A 16,574-nucleotide genomic window follows, 5' to 3' on the forward strand; every position below is an offset into this window, starting at 1 on the left:
CTAGCTACTGGCCGTGCAGAATGGATCATTGATAAGTATAGAACTTACCCTCATGTCTCTTGTGAGACGGCCCTGTAAACAGGCGACTGTGGACTCTAGAAAGTGCGCGCAAAGAAGGTCGAAAAGATCTCTCTCCAAAGGCGACAAGTGGAAATGAGGTGATTTTAGCCTACCTTGGGTATCTATACTCGGACTTCCCGAAACTCCTCTGTTAGTCCTACTAGGCCATGAAATCTTGTTGGGGTATAAAGCCCAATGTGGTCGCCCAGGTAAGTGGGCGGGCCGCCAGGTATGTACACATATTCTTTTGTAAAAACCTAATAAGAACTCACTATGCTCTACACATTACAGTAGAGCGAGTTCACCATATCGTCATGCTCTTCTTATCGCACTCTCTCTCGCGTCACACTTCCGCTCGTACTCCTTCAACTGGTATCAAAGCTCAGATCGAGGCTCGAGGCAGCACTGCAAGAGGCTAGAGTCACCAGCTCAGATTGGAGTGAAATTCGACAGGCAAAGACACGGCCCCAAATCCTGTGGGACTGCCTGAAGGCCTTGGTGTTCTCAGAATTTCATTCTGAGGTCATCTCGGCCACCGTTCGGCTTCGACAAAGGTCTGCGCAGGCCATTTTCGACTACGTGGTCTCAACGGGTGCAGATCCGACTCTGCAAATTTGGGGTTTTCGGCCTACGACTGCACGTGCTGAGGATATCGACACTCCCAGAGTGTTGATTTGTGACTGTCTACACATCGAAGGACGGCTCACAGTTCTTGGAGGCGTGTCACATACGACACGGGCGCATCTACACACAGACTGTAGGCGACATCCACTAGTTCATCAGGTAGCTTGTGTTTGCTGCTTGATATTCTAGATTTCATTCTGACATTGCAGGTACTTCCACATGGGATGTATTATCAGAGATGATGTATGTCTGTTGAGGATTTGCTGGCTGTGAGTCACGCAGCAAACAACCGCCGCAACGGTTACAGCATACAGTGGGAAATTTGTGGATGTATGACTTTGTGGAAAGTCTATGTACTGTTTGATTTACTGCAGCCTTTGTTGAGGGTTGAGTGAGGTTTTATTGAGCTGGGGGATTCTCGAATGTTGAGATCCTTTCGGTGATACAGGTCTTGGAGCGATCCCTCGAGCACCCTTAGATAGGCAGCTAGGATGTATTGACTGTGAGTTAGACAGTTGGGATTACATCTTTGCTTTACTGCCGTTGAGGCATTGTCGCAGTCTATGCTTACAGGACAGTGACAAGACAGTCATAGATAGTACAGGTGCATGACAGGTTTACCCACAGTGTTAGAGAGACAATGTTTTTTTGAGCTGTTTTTTGGTCTGTTTTTAGTACACCAGAGCCATTTTACAAAGGAGACTCTGCCAAAATTTCTGCAGAATCTGAATCTTTCTTGGTTAATTTGACAGGTTGATATTGGTTCAGAGGTCAGTTTACAGGGGAAACTCTGCCGAATTTTTCCCAGGAAAGTAAACTACTGTGAAGCGTAGCTATGGCTGGATCAGAGGACATTGCTCTTTACAATATCAAGAAGCTGGATGGAACCAATTTCCCATTGTGGAAGCAGCAGATTTGGCACGTGTTGGTACAAAAGAAGCAGATAAAACCTATAAAGCTCAAGGGGATAAAACCAGAAGATATGGACGAAGATGAATGGAGCGAAATGGATGAATTGGCACTTTCTACCATTATGCTGACTTTGGCAGAAAGCGTTTACTTCAATGTAGCAGACGAGATGTCGGCTTATCAAGCATAGTTAAAGCTGAGTGATCTTTATGAGAAGCAGAGTGCAGCTTCACATGTATACTGGCTTAAGAAGCTTGTTGACTTGAAGATGAAAGAAGGGACACCTATGTCCAATCATCTGAATGAATTCAACACAATCTATAGTCAGTTGTCAGCTCAAGGTGTCAAGTTTGATGAACCTGTTAGAGCTATGTTCCTGTTGATCACATTGCCGGAAAGTTGGGACACTTTTCGCACAGCTTTAAGTAATTCTGCACCTCTAGATGGTTTGAACATAGCAGGTGTAGAAGGAAGTCTGCTTACTGAAGAAACCAATAGAAAGACAATGGACAAAGGCAAAGGAACATCCTTAGTTGTCGGGGGAACAACCAAAGAAAAGTACAAAGGTGGAAAGAGGAATCAGTCTCGTAGCAAGTCCCGCAGTGCTAAAGGCAAGAGTGACATAGAATGCTACCATTGTGGCAAGAAGGGTCACATGAAAAGAGACTGCAGAGAATGGAAAGCAGAAAAAGGCAAAGAGAAAGCTGAAGACCATGGTGAGAAGAACAAGTCCTCAGTGAAGATTCAAGAAATAAATGTGACAAATATTGTTGCAGAGGATGGCAGTCTAGTGTCAGGAGACATCTACTTCTTGAAGAATACAATGGACTCAGCTCTTCTTACAACATCTGATGGAAATGCACTGAGTGACTGGATTATAGACTTAGGGGCATCACTTCATGTGTCTACAAACAAGGAGTGGTTTACCTCTTATGTGACCACTAAAGATCATGTTCGGCTAGGCAATGGGCATACATGTGAGATCTTAGGTGTTGGAGATGTTCAATTGAAGTTTCAGAATGGCTCTTCTTTCACGCTGAAGAATGTGAGACATGTTCCTGCAATTACAAAGAGCTTGATCAGCACAGGTTTACTTGATGATGCTGGCTACGTCACCACTTTTGGACAGAACATGTGGAAGATATCAAAGGGTTCTATGACAGTAGCACATGGAGTAAAGTCTGGAGGACTTTACATGATTTATGTATCAAATGTCTCTAAAAATGTAATCAATGTAACCGAGCAGCCGAACGTTTCTTTGTGGCATAGCCGGTTAGGACATATGTCCAAGAAGGGAATGGAAATCTTGTCTCGTTCTGGTTATTTTCCTGGCTTTTCATTTAATGATTTTGAATTCTGTGAATATTGTCTGTATGGTAAGCAAACACAGCAGCCACATAAGCATAGAAGCAGTAGAAGAGATACATAGTTGGCACTTGTTCATAGTGATTTGTGTGGACCTATGCCTAGCCTATCTCTAGGGGGAGCTTCTTACTTTATGACATTTATAGATGATTACTCGAGGAAAGTATGGGTTTACTTTCTCAAGCACAAGGATGAAGCGTTTAGTGTTTTCAAAACGTTTGTGACACTTGTGGAGAATCAGAGTGGCAAGAAGCTTAAATGCTTACGCACTGACAATGGTGGAGAGTATGTTTCAAAGGCCTTTCAGGACTTTTGTGAGTCAAAAGGTATAAAACGTCAACTTACTGTTCCTTACAATCCTCCTCAAAATGGTGTTGCTGAGAGGATGAATTGGACCATACAAGAGAAGGTCAGAAGTATGTTGTCTAATGCACAGCTGCCAAATGGGTTTTGGGCTGAAGCTGTATCAACAGTTGTTCATCTTGTAAATAGATCTCCTAGCAAGGTTTTGCAGGAGGATTCAGTTCCAGCGATGGTATGGTCAGGCAAAATGCCCTCATACAAGCATCTCATAGTTTTTGGCTGTGAGGCATATACTCACGTTCCAAAGGAATTTAGGAACAAACTTGAGCCAAAGAGTAGAAAGTGCATCTTTCTAGGCTATGGTAATTCTGGTGAGATGGGGTACAGACTTTGGGATCCCGAATCCAGAAAGGTTGTCCGCAGCAATGATGTTCACTTTAATGAATCCAAATATCATTCTAAACCAGAGAGGGTTGAGGAGATTAGAAGAGCTGTCTTCCAAGAAGATGGACCTGCACGTGCGAGACAAAATGTCAGGGCTCAAGAAGAGCAAGGACAAGATAGAGTGGAACCACAGGTTGTGGCTGAGCCTGAGCCACCTATTGTGCGTAGATATGGACGTGTCACACGACCTCCTCATAGGTTTGTTCCATCTATGAACTATGTCATGTTGACTGATTGCAATGAGCCTTCATGCTACAAGGAAGCAGTGCAAATGAAGGACTTTGGGAATTGGCAATTGGCCATGCAGTCAGAGATGACAGCTCAGCATAAAAACAAGACATGGAAGCTAGTTAAATTACCACAGGGCAAAAAGGCTCTACCTTGTAAATGGGTTTACAGGTATAAGATCACCGCTCATGATAGTCAGCCAAAGTACAAAGCAAGGCTTGTTGCCAAGGGCTTTAAGCAAGAACAAGGCATTGACTTTGATGAAGTCTTCTCTCCGGTGGTCAAGATGACTACATTGAGATGCTTTCTTGCATTGGTTGCCATATTAGATTTGGTGTTGCACCAAATGGATGTCAAGACAACGTTCTTGCATGGTGATTTAGATGTGGAAATTTACATGCAGCAGCCATAAGGGTTTGTTGAGAAAGGCAAGGAAGATTGGGTATGCCAGTTGTTCAAGAGTCTTTATGGCTTAAAACAACCACCGAGGGCATGGTACCATAAATTCCACAAGTTTATGCTTTCTCAGGGCTACAAACATAGTGAGTTCGATCACTGTCTATATACAAAGAAGGCTAAGGATGGTAGTTGGCTGATCCTTATTTTGTACGTGGATGACATGTTGATTTCTAGCAAGCACTTGGAAGAAATTTCAGCTTTGAAGTCAAAGATGGCAAAGTCGTTTGACATGAAAGACATGGGTGAGGAAAGTCATATACTTGGTATGCGCATTGAGAGAGACAGATCAAAGAAGTTGATTTGGTTATCTCAAACAGAGTATATTGACAAGGTTTTGCCACGTTTCAATATGGAGAAGGGAAAGGCGCTGAGTGTTCCATTGCCACCATATGTGAAACTTAGCAAACAAGATTGTCCTGTGTCTGAGGAAGAACAGGCTGAAATGGATAAGATTCCATATGCGTCTGCAGTGGGTAGTTTGATGTATGCAATGATTGCTACTCGCCCAGACATTGCATTTCCAGTGGGAGTAGTAAGTCGATACATGTCAAACCCAGGCAAGAAACATTGGGAGGCACTGAAAGGAATATTGAGATACCTGAAAGCTAAAAAGAGTATGCGTATATGCTATGGGAGTCAGGAGCTAAGTGTAAAGGGTTTTACAGACTCAGATTATGCAGGTGACTTAGACAACCGAAGGTCTATGTCAGGGTATGTCTTTACATTGGCTGGTGGAGCAGTATCATGGCGTTCTAGATTACAAGATTGTGTTACTCAGTCTACTACAGAGGCTGAATATGTTGCAGCATCAGAGGCATGCAAAGAATCAATTTGGCTTAATCGACTAGTAATAGATTTGGGAATCAAGGAAGAGATGAATGTGTTATATTGTGATAGTCAAAGTGCTATACAATTGGCTCGCAATCCAGTTTATCACTCAAAGACAAAGCATGTGGATGTGAAGTATCATTTCATCAGGGAAATGCTCGAGGATAAGAAACTTCATCTTGTAAAATTTCACACAACAGAAAATCCTGCTGATCTACTTACAAAAGGACTTCCCTCAGAGAGCGTTGCGCATTTTCGCAAGCAGTTAGGTGTAGGGTAGTACATCACTTCTCTACATCTCTTGTATATTATCTTGTATAGTAGCTTCTCTCACACTTAAAGTACCACATTGGACTTTAAGTGGGAGGTTGTTGGGGTATAAAGCCCAATGTGGTCGCCTAGGTAAGTGGGCGGGCCGCCAGGTATGTACACATATTCTTTTGTAAAAACCTAATAAGAACTCACTATGCTCTACACATTACAGTAGAGCGAGTTCACCATATCGCCGTGCTCTTCTTCTCGCACTCTCTCTCGCGTCGCACTTCCGCTCGTACTCCTACAAATCTATGTTAGAGTGAAAATTTTCCCCAATCGGATTCCTATAGCTCATTCTGTCAAGAATTTTGCAAAAGTAGGTATGGCCACCTAATTTAGTCCTCCCGCTTTCATTTGCTGATTTGATTGAAATTTTTTGTGTCTGTCCGCCTTGTCCTTTTGATAATCAACGTGTTTTCAATTTTTCCATCTGAGCTCATTTGCTATTTATTGTTAGTTTTTGATCTGTTTATTGAAAAAATCAAAGAAAATAACAAAATGCACTAAAAAGGCAAAGTGAAAATCCAATAATTAAGAAAATCCATTGAAAAACACATCTTTATTGTTTTTTGTTGGATTTCTCCATTTTTAAGTCCGAATATTAAGAAAAATGATTAAAAAATAACAAAAAAGGACTATTTTTTGATGATATTCTGATAGAATATACACAATTTCCACTCATCGGGGAGATATTATTAGTTAAATTTCCCTTGTTGATGATTTATAAGGGAATTATTCTGTAATTTTGCAAAAATCATACGTTAACATCAAAAAAATTCCTCTCTCTTCAAGCACTGCCCTTAATTACTTAGTTCCCTTCCACCCCTCCTAGTTGGCGTACTCCGGCACGACTGTGTGCATGGGTTCAATAATTGTGTCTATGCATAGCCTTGGTTGGCTCACCATGTTTTGAAGATCAATGCAATTAAAACCGTTATGTTGTGCAAGTGTTGGGTCTTGAGTAATTAACTCAAGGGTTTCTAGTGTCGAGGTTTTCTTTTGCTATCTTCCAAAGAGCAAATTTTGTAGCTTGTGTGCTCTTTGCTTGATTGTACCATCAGGATGCTTTGGCATGCTGATTTCTTGAGCTGTTGGTATCACTAGTGACTATTGTCGGTCTCTCGTCCGCCATTGATATCTTGGTTTGCTTTGTGCAGAATGGTGTGGTGGAGTCTTTCGAGACTTAACTCTCCATTGCTTGAGTGGTTTTACGGTTTGCGGAGAATATAAGTGCTCCTTCTTCTTCTAGATCCATTTTGTGTTTGCTTGCTTTCTCAAAGATGCTCCTCTTCGTGTTTTGAACCTTGGAACCATCTCCGGTCGAGTAGATGATGTTTAAGGCACCCAAATTTGAATCAGCTTATCCTTAAGCTCTGCTTTTGGTACCCAAATTTTCCTAACTCCTTGCATGCTACTTGTAACATTTTCTTGTCGATAGGATGGAGAAGATTGACTGCTTCGTGGTTTACTCTGCTGGTAACCTCTTTTCTACTCCTCTTTGCTTGGTGCAATTGGAATAATGAGTTTTCCACCTTTAGGTGATAGCTTGAGGTGATTGGTATCCCAATCTGGTATTGCCTTGTATGTTCGCATCCATGGGATTCCATGAATAATTATCTCATTCATGTGTTCATCTCATAAGCATACAAATTGATGAGGGCATGAACATCCATGTACTATCACATTCAAGTTGACTACCTCCAATGTTGGTGTTGGGTTCTTGTTGCATCCTTTGATATTCGCTACTCTTACTGTTAAAACTTGACTCATGGCTTTCTTGTATGTGGAATAACGGATTGCATTTACTTAATATCCTATGTTGACCAATTCATTTGTGCTATGATTTTTTAGATGTACTTTGATGTGAAGGTCCATTCCATATAACTATTCATCATCTACATGACTAGGTGTGTAGAAGCACAAAGTGTGGCATAGGTAAATGAGAGGACGGTGAGCAAGTTTTTCTACACTTACATCTGTTGTAGATTTGGCACCTTTGCAAATTGTTTCTAATAATGGTCCAGGTTTCAGGAAGGTTTTACTCACGGAAGTTTGTGAAGAGCTTCACATTCTACATTGTCATAGAACACCCTACTACCCACATTCAAATGGTTTGGTGGAGAAGGCTAATGGTGTCATTTCATGCATCATTAGAAAGATGGTACAAAACAAGAGAAAATTATGGGATGACTTCTTGGATGGTGCCTTATGGGCATATCAAACCACATATACGAAGGCCACCAAGTTCACACCATTTCACTTGGTGTATGGTAAGCAGGCTTTGCAGCTAATTGAGCTCAACATTCCAACAATACGGCTTTATAGATAAGGAGCACAAGATAATTAAGAAGCATAAATGGGTCAACTTCTTTCCTTGGCTAAGCTTGAGTGGAGAATTCATGCTCAAGTCTCTATACTGATTATCTGTTTTATAAAGTTATTCCTTGAGTTTTCTCTCACTCACATATTTAGCGTGCCAAGGGGAAATCAAGGACAAGGAGATCAGTGCGGTCAACTCCCTCCCCATGTTGACCCCATCAACAATGTGCCGGCCACTTACATTCTCAATAGTTTATATGCTATGAATGCAGTATGCACAACACAGAGTGCACATAACCTCTCCTACTCCCTCTGTGCAGTCGATGTGGCCACAAGCTCTTTATTCAATGCCATCAAAAACCTTGATCTCAATGCACATCCAACAAAAGGTAATATCGATCAAGTTGCAGCACCAGCCAACAATGCAAGTATGGTTTGGGAGGAACATGGTTTTCACAGGAGTGTGCATCCTTCGAACGACACGTAGAGGCTTGGGTAGAACTGTGGATGTCATACATTGTTGGGCATGGAATAGAAAATGAATCCAACAACAACAACTAGATCTCACCTTTCCTCGCTAATATTGTAGAAATAATGCCTTGACACCATATTAGTAAATTGTACTATTTTCTCCATATTTATATGCTTATAGTTGTTGTTTTAAGTTGTGTACTCTAAAACCTTTAAATAACATCCTATGGTGTTTTTAATGCAATTTGTATATGTTGTTCAAAATTGATTTCCATTATTATGTAAACCATTGAAATTAATTTGTTTCATGTGTACGAGTGATCACACAAGTGTGAAAAGATAGAAGGATACTTGTCACATTGGTGGTTTATCTTATTGCCCAACATTTGAGAAGAAAATTCGTATGTTTGAGTGAGAGGATATTGACACAAAGAGAATTATAAATTTTGAATGTTTTATCGAATGAGCAACAGAGAGAGAGAGAGAGAGAGAGAGAGTAAGATGACGATGGAGAAGAAGAAGCTTGGGTGATATAGTGATAGAAGCATTTACCCTTCTCTTGTAAAACACACATACAACCATTGTCAAAGCACACACATATCTAAGAGAGAGAGAGGGGGGGAGAGAGAGAAGAAGATGACGATGGAGAGGAGAAGCTTGTGTAGTACAGTGATAGAACGGTATACTCCCCTTTTTTTAAAACACACATACAACCATCATCAAAGCACACACATAACTGAGAGAGAGAGAGAGAGAGAGAGATGATGATGGAGAAGAAAAATCGTGGGTGGTATAGTGATAGAACCATTTATTTAAAAAATAAATAAAACACACATACAACCATCGTCAATTCTCACACATACAACCATCATCAAAGCTTGACATTACTTCCCCCTTGGAGATGCATTTTTTTCTTCAAAAACTAAAGTGGTTGTATCATCATAAGAACACTAATGTTTTCTGCAGTGGCATCCCTCATGGATCCAGCTATTCGTTTGATCAAAACCCGGCTCAATAGCAAGTTCAATCAAGTCAAGAATAATGTCTTGATTTCCCATAATGTTGTACCTTTTCAACTATCTTGTGTAGCTGGCACATATCCAACATAGCATGTAGACTCCATTTAGAACTCACTTGAGTATGCTAAACGAGTTAACTAAGACATACCCAAAAGAGTACCTCTTTTCACTTTCCATGAAAGTAGTTGGCTGTCCTAACTCATTAGCAAAGTATAGATCCTTGACTTTTTATCTTATTGCATCAACAAACAAGCCCACCATAACTAGTGTTCAAGGTTGAGAACCTAACATAAACATGAAGAGAATAAACCTTGTAATAGAATTGGCCTATTTAATTTGAGAGTAGCAGAAATTAATGAGAGTACTTTTGAGAAATGACTTTGTGAGCATAGCGGGTGAACATAATTAAATATAGCAACATAATCATAGCAATGAGTTAACATGGCATGAACAATACTTTTGCAAGAGAGAGAATTTAGAGAACATGACAACATTGAGGACCGGACTTATGTGGAGCCGGTCCCCCCTCCAATAGGCATTTGTATTATGATTTCTCCCATTAAGAGAGACTTGTTACAATACAATATTTGTGTTCCTTGTGACCTATGTGATGCAATGAAGATGGAAAGCTTCATGCATCACAAACATAAACTTGAATAAATGTTTAACTATCCCAAGGCTCAGTCCCAAGACTTCAAACACCGTCGAAGGTGGAGAGAGCTAGCAGGGAATGAGGGCAGGGCAGAGGAAGAAGAAACATTTCGTAGGAGAAAGAATTAGTTCCTCACTTATCATAACTCTTGTTGCTAGCATATATAATAGCATGGTAATGAAGAAGAAGAAGATGGAAAGCTTAAGCATTGAAGCATGGCTCTTGGTTGGATTTGCACTCCATATCCAAGAGTGTTGGTGTAGGCTCTCAACCTCTACTTGCTTAGAGAAGGAGAGGAAGCTCTTGCACTTTGCATAACACACAATGAGAGTGTTTGTGAGTGTGTGTGGGTGAGTATACCCCCTAAGAAACCCCCTAGCTTGCTTGGGTCGACCCCCCCTTGTAGCTCATGCTTGAAGCTCATTGGACCCCTCCAGGCCTAGCCAATCACAAGCAGGAGGCATTACAAGCAGCAAGGGTAGCCTTGAGACAAGTGTCCCCCTTTCCCCTTTGAGAGAAAGGGCTAGTTAAATGCTAAATCAATTAATTAAACATCCTAAATTATTATTGGACCCCTTGGGTGGCCAACCAATAGGCTTAAGGCACACCATGAGGGCAACTTGAGGAGGAACTTGACAAGTGTCCCTCTTGCTTTCTTTGTACCATGCATGCCTTGTGTGAGTGTGTGGGTGTTCTCTCTCATCCCCCCTCATGTAGGGATCGCTCCCTCCTTGTAGGGATTGAATATTTGACTTTTTGACACCTCAAGCCCCTCATACATAGGCCCAGTTCCCACCACAAGCTTGGCCGTTAAGCACTTTAAGCTTGGGCTAGGTTCTCACCTTAAGTGCAACCCTAGCATCTCAAGCATGTCAAGCATCTCAAGCATGTCAAGCACCTCAAGCATCTCAATAATTAAGCACCTCAAGAATATCAAGCACCTCAAGCACCTTAGTCATCAAGCATGACAAGCAGGACAAGCACCTCGAGCTGGGTCGGGTTCCCGCGCCTCAAGATCAGCCCTAGATTACCTAAGGTCAAATGACTTTTACACACATTATTGGAGGTCTTCAATGAAGCTAACCCTAAGTTCTTATGCTCCATTGGTTAGCCTTGCTCTGTGATAGGCCATCTCTCATTTGGGCCCCTTTACCATTTGCCCCATGTTGAGATAGATCTATAAGCACATGTCTATATCTTAACCCTTGTTCCCGTTTATTCTCCCACTTATTAAGTGATCAGTTTAATATGAGAGAATGATTTGGGTTGGTTAGATATTAGATATTAGATTTTATGACAAACTCAAACATGCTTTACCTTATGGTTAGAAAACTCCAACTAGAGTGATACATGCTTTCTAATTGGATTTCTTGGTGCTAACGTACTCACTTAACATATCATTTAGCACAAAATTACTCTTATAATCCGCCTATCCTCTTTGGATAAATGATAGTACTAAGGTATGTTTCCCCACCATTTAGAGACCGTCTTTCAAAATGACTGGTAAATAGGGAACTAGTGCCTTACAACATGGGTGAGGAATCAACAATAATATAAATAACCTTAACTGGAAATATCCACAAGGACCCAAACCAAGCCATGACCTCTATTGGTGATTTGTTAGATCTATGTCATTAATGTGCATGCTGCTCCAAATCAACCTTTGCTAAATCCTAGGGCCCATAACACCTAGTGTGCATGCATTTAGCAAAAACATATCTGAACCCGTGTATCCATGACCATACTTGCCAATACTTATGGAAAATATGATGCTCATACCACACATTAAAGAGGAGTGTAAATAGTTCTAAAAAGAAACTAAATACTTTCTATTGCAAGCCTTGCTGAAACATTTGATTCATACTAGAATGTGAAACATAAGTCACTTCTAGGTACAAACAATGAAAATTTTCATTAACAACACATAGTTAATACATGCATAAACAACCATTTACTAATGTTGTTTAGCAGTACTCGTAACCTTAACAAGTGTTCTAAGTATTCAACAATTTATGGCCAGTGAAATTATTCTTGATACTATGTGTTCAAAATAGCTTAGAAAACGGATTTGATCAACACCTAGGAACTTTGTCACGACACATAATTGAAATAGTGGGTGTCAATGTCAATCTTAGAGACTCAAATTCTTCATGTGTGGAATATGTCTCAAATACGGATGTATGAAAAAAGAACATCCTTCTAGTATGAGATGTACTTGTGTGTGGAGGTAACTATAAACACTCAGTGACATAAGTGAGAGGGACCCTGATTACTATTGCTTCACACTAGCTCAACCAAACTCCTTGACTTCCTAGACCATGTTGTATCCCATGTGAAAACATGTTCCAAAGAAAACCCTACATATAGGTCCATATCTACATAATGAAAATTTGTATTTGGGACACTGTGGTCCAAAATTCTTTGCTCTTACATGACCTTGTCATGTCTCTGAAGAAAAAAATGGATGAAAGCATTCAATCTTATTCATTTGACTTGAAAAAATCAAGAAGATCGTATGCAAAAAGGGAATAAAACCAAATCATATGCATACCTAGCGGTTGAACATAAAATTCACTTACCTGTAGTCACGTTCACTTTGCAAACCCCTTGGGAGATTGTAGGTTTCTTTCCTTGAAAGTACAAGTGTGTTGAGCTCAAATCATGACCCTCAACACCTATAGATTGATTTTATATTTGTGGGATCGTACCCCTGAAAATGCCACTCCTAGGGTCCTACTGAGTGTTGCAAAATAAAGCAACAAATCTTCTTTAGTTGGCTCACACATAAGACAACGTGATAGAATCTTCTCCCTCCATGAATAGAGGAGAAAGAAGTCAAATAACCCCAAAGTAAATAGTCATACTAGATTTTGTAAGGTGTTTACACAAGAGATTATCTACATGGAGGCTCTCTTAATATTTTCATGTGGTGCCATGATTTAAAGTGCTCACCATTGTATACATATCCAATGATTGGAAGCCCATCTACTAGCCTCAATTCTTCATGGATAGAGTAGCTGATGTTATTGCAAAATCATTGCATAGGTGGAGAGGGGAACACACCAAGCACACAAACAACCTACCTCTCTACAGTCCATGATAATCACTCCACCCCATTCCACTAGAGTTCACATTCAAAACTCACACAATTGATAGAACGCTATACCAAAGTTTGCATACTTACAACGGACGTAATTTTTTGGTGAGCATTTTCCGGTGACCGCTTTTTGGAATCGTACGAGCAGATTCCAAAATGATTCTCAACTTTTTTTCTCTCTCCTTACCACCCTTGCTTTGTCTTGTCCATTGTCATCTTCCTCTCTCTCTCTCTCTCTCCAATATGTGAATGCTTTGATGATGGTTGTTTCTGTGTTTTTTAGAATAAATGGTAAATGATTCTATCATTATACCACCCAAGCTTCTTCTTCTCCACCGTCATCTCTCTCTCTCTCTCTCTTAGTTATGTGTGTGCTTAGGTCCTTGATTAACTCCTTAGCCATTTTCTGAGGTGTGAGTTGTGAGGCTGGGATCTTGTCCCTCTTAATTTCCTCCTGGTGTTGGTTGGCTTCTCGAGATGTATTTTTGCTTTAGTGGTCTAGTATTCCATATGGATCAAGGAGCTATGTACTGGACTTGGTAATTTAGTTTCTTCAATATGTGTTTCTTGTTGTTTCCCTTTCTCTTGCCTTGCGTACTCCTCTTGTTGATAGATCCTTTCCATCATCTCTATCACGTTGTCTTTGTGGGACTTGTTAAAGAGAATGCTAATGGTGGTTCTAATGGTGGTCATCTCCTTTTGGTCCTTGGAGGAGGCACTCTCTTCATGCTTCTCTTGGATCTTGGTCTGCTCAACTTTCTCCCTCTTTGCCTCCTCTTTAGCTGGTCTTTTTGATGTCTAACTAGTCTATTCTTTGATCTTTTTCCTCATCATCTCTGACAAGATTTGGGCTTGTTCTCTTTTTCTAAGTTGTTCCATATTTTTTATTTCCTGGGCGGTCTCTCTTTGCTTATTGTTTTGTTCTTCCTCGTCATGTTGTTTCCTCTCATTAGGAAATTTTGGAGGTCATGTGGAGGGCCTTATTGAAGAGAGAGAAAAGAAGGCACAACCAATGAGCAGCAACCTTACGTAACGTAGAAATACATGGAAAACAACACAAAAATGAAAGAAAACATTTCAAAATACTGCGTTTTGTCCCATTTTTGTAAGGTAGCTTCCTGGTGTCACAAAGTAGGGCCCACTACTAGTAGCCATCAAGTTCATGACACTTGACTACTAATTGATAGCTAGCTCTCTCCGTTCATTAAAAGATATGGACTATCTTTATGAAAGGCTTTCAAACCTCATTATCCCTCCATTTCACCTATGACTTTGTTTTCTACCCGCCCAAGAAGTTCAGAGGTTGCTCTACACTGGCCCCAACCAGCCTCGCCATTAGTGTGCCAAGAAGACCATGTAGTAGCATAAGCACTATCTCAATCTCAAACTCTCTCACTACAGATAATAGGTGGCAAGAGCAGAGGATAAGAAAAGGTTCTTGAGTTCTTATGCAGCCAAAGGGGAGAAAAGCTCGAAAGCAACAACATATTTCGTTTTGCATGGAAAGAAAGAGTTCTGGATTTCAAAGTCGAGGTCGGTAGAAGACTGTGAAAAAAGTCTTTGTTCAACATGTTTTCACTCACTCTGATGTGATTGCTAATGGCGGCGATGTCTCCACGGTGCATAATACATGCTGCAACTGAAAGTTAGTTATTTAGCTCCCTATAAATGTTATCTTAATTTCAAATGTGAATCTATTTTTTTCTTCTCTTATCAGGTATATGATTAGGTTATACAGATGTTTGTATTTATTTCTATACTATTATATTCACAGATGTTTTTCCTTCGTCATATGAGGAATGGGAGCCACTGGAGTACATTATAGGTCTCATCTCTGTGACCCATGCTCATATTGGAGTCTTGCAATATGCTGGCAGAACTAGAAAAAGCCTGGCAAACGAGGGTATTTTCTTCTATGAACAATTCTACCAACTCAATTAAAGGAATCAGAGAGGATTTTTGGTGAAGGCTCCACTACCAACCAACTGGAACTCCGTGGATTGGCCCGTTCCCAACACAACAATGAGTGAGTCATTGAGGAGCAGGCTCTATGCGGATTTTCAGAGGTCTCTCCAAAGCTTTGTACCCACTAAATTGGTGAAACTTGCAAATTTTTGTCCTATTGGTCTCTTTGTTGAGTTATTTCATACCTTAAAAGTACATGTTGCTAAAAAAATGATGCTCTACAAATCATTAGATTCCCTCTTGTGTGATAAGCTTCTTGATCGAGGGTGGTATGTGAAAGAAACAGATGGCATATGTTGCAATATTTCTCTTTACACTTTCATTGTCAAGTATATGCTTGTGACATGCTCAGACATTAATAATCTCCTTTTGATACAAGCGTTCTCACATTGTTGAAGGTTGCTATGTGCCTATGGATCAAGAGGCAGCAAGTTTGGCAAACAATGCTGTTGACGGGAGCAAAGCGAACCCCGACGGCCTCTAAAACATCGGGGACCGAATGGCGCGCCTCGAGCCTGTCATGGTAAAGCAAACAGGGGGCACCACCTAGCTTCCGCGGCTAGGACGCAAACAACACACCAGCATAACAAAGTTTTCATCCAAGAGAGATGGATGCTTGGGAGTAATGATGAAAAGGAAAGGGAATGAGATCAAGTGAGAGAGAGAGAGAGAGTGAGGGAGGGGGTATAGCGGCTTAGTACTTAGGCATCACAAAAGGATGGCGAATCCGCACACCCTTCACATATACACAAGCTCACTCCAAAACACAAGACTAGGTGGCGATTCCGCACACCTCACATGGGCAAAACATTGCAAGAAAACATACTCACAAAACCTCGAGCTTTATTTAGAGAATTATGCGATGAAATGGGGAACATAGGGTAGGGGAATGAGAAGGGAGAGAGTGGTAGAGCACATGGCGGATAGGTGGGAGTTGATGGCGAAGACTCGCACGAGGATTATGGCCATCATCCTTCATTTAGTTGCCCTTCATCTTCCATAGCCAAGGGTGTAGAGGTCATGCTCAAGACAAGCATGTTGATGCGGTGATGGTGATGGTGTGGGTGTGTGTGTGTGCACTAGGCACACACAGTGCATATTGTGTTCTTTTGGTGATGTTGTGTGTTTTTGTGTGATGGTGACCCCTCTTTATATAGGGGAGGAGGGGGGGGAGAAATTCTAGAATTTAGAAATGAAGAAATCATTATCTACATAGGCCATGTGACTGTGGGCCCCACTTGTCTAGCTGTGTGTATATGTGCCAGAACAGCAGTCTCATGAGAAAGAGACTAAGAGAGAGAGATGGGTTGATGAAAAAAAGTGAGAGGTGACATGGAGAATAAAGTAATTACAAGAGGGGAGAGAGAGGAGTGTGTTCAGAGGTGAATCTGTGTGCAGATGTGTGTGAACACAAGAAAAATCAGGTAACCACCGGGTGGGGATGGGTCTGTGGACACCTTTTTTAGTGAAACTGAGTGTGTGTGAGTGTGGGGGAGGTTATTTAGCTACAAGACAA

This window comes from Adiantum capillus-veneris, chromosome 14 (assembly GCF_014529385.1).
Source record: "Adiantum capillus-veneris isolate H3 chromosome 14, ASM1452938v2, whole genome shotgun sequence".
Classification (NCBI taxonomy): Eukaryota; Viridiplantae; Streptophyta; class Polypodiopsida; order Polypodiales; family Pteridaceae; genus Adiantum; species Adiantum capillus-veneris.